The sequence below is a fragment of the Limulus polyphemus genome, unplaced genomic scaffold, assembly GCF_000517525.1.
Source record: "Limulus polyphemus unplaced genomic scaffold, Limulus_polyphemus-2.1.2 Scaffold897, whole genome shotgun sequence".
Taxonomy (NCBI): domain Eukaryota; kingdom Metazoa; phylum Arthropoda; class Merostomata; order Xiphosura; family Limulidae; genus Limulus; species Limulus polyphemus.
Genome location: NW_013666507.1, coordinates 56,452 through 57,538, shown reverse-complemented (window position 1 = coordinate 57,538; position 1,087 = coordinate 56,452).

The window sequence follows — 1,087 nt, the reverse complement described above, 5'->3', positions numbered from 1 at the left end:
ATTGTCAGATTTTGTTAGAGGAAGGATAGTTGGTCAAGCAGATGGTGGAATAAGTCAGCGGCAAATTTCAGAGAATTTGGGAATCCCGCTTTCAACAGTCAACAGAATCATCGTGCAGTTCAGGAAACTATGACTCTCTTAAGGTAGCCAAATGCCTCGTCATCTAATTAGTGACGCGCATGAAGGGATTAACGAGATTCCCACTGTCCCTATCTACTATCTAGCGAAACCACAGCCAAGGGAACGGGCTTGGAAAACTCAGCGGGAAAGAAGACATTCAGCATAATTCCTAGGTGATTAAACAATTTTATTAAATATGTTTTTAAATAAGTTTTTTATTATGTATTGAGGTCGAAAATTTTTCCGAAGGAACGCATCTCCAATTGTATACTAGAAGTGTATGGGAAAACTGATTTCGCTATATGATCAGCATTTCAAGAACATATCTATTCCGAGTTATGTGTTCACTAGAAACATTCTAGAATTTTCTTCTCTAGAACTTGTTAGAGTTCTCTATTGTGGAAAACTCACTGATTCATTCCTTTCGGCCAGAATATGCGAGTCAGACCACAGCTTAGACAAAATACAAATTGTCTCCATGACAACAGCTAAGATGAATACCGAGTAATTAACTACTGAAGGCTGTGGTGCCATATAACACACTGTTACATGCGTGCACGCTTATGAAACATACCATACTTAATTGAGAATATGATTATGAATAATTATTTGTGGAATCAACATAAAAATATTGTAGTGCAAAATGCACAATAGATGCATCATTATATAGAAAAGTTAAATAACCTATATATTTCAATGTTTATATTCAAATAAATGGGGTTATATTAGAAAATTTCAATTTTTCCGTCACTAAGTTAGGCCCTGGGGGGCCCTTTTAGGTGCGGGCCCTAGGATTGCATAACTCACCTCTAGCTAAATCCTACCCTGATGCCATATATACTTCTAAGTTGAATGTGTTTGTTTTCGTATTGTTACGACAACGCAGGTCACGTGACGCTTGTATCACGACACTTCCTTCTCGAACTTTCATGAAATGTCGGGAGACTACTAGATTGGGGTAGTCTTG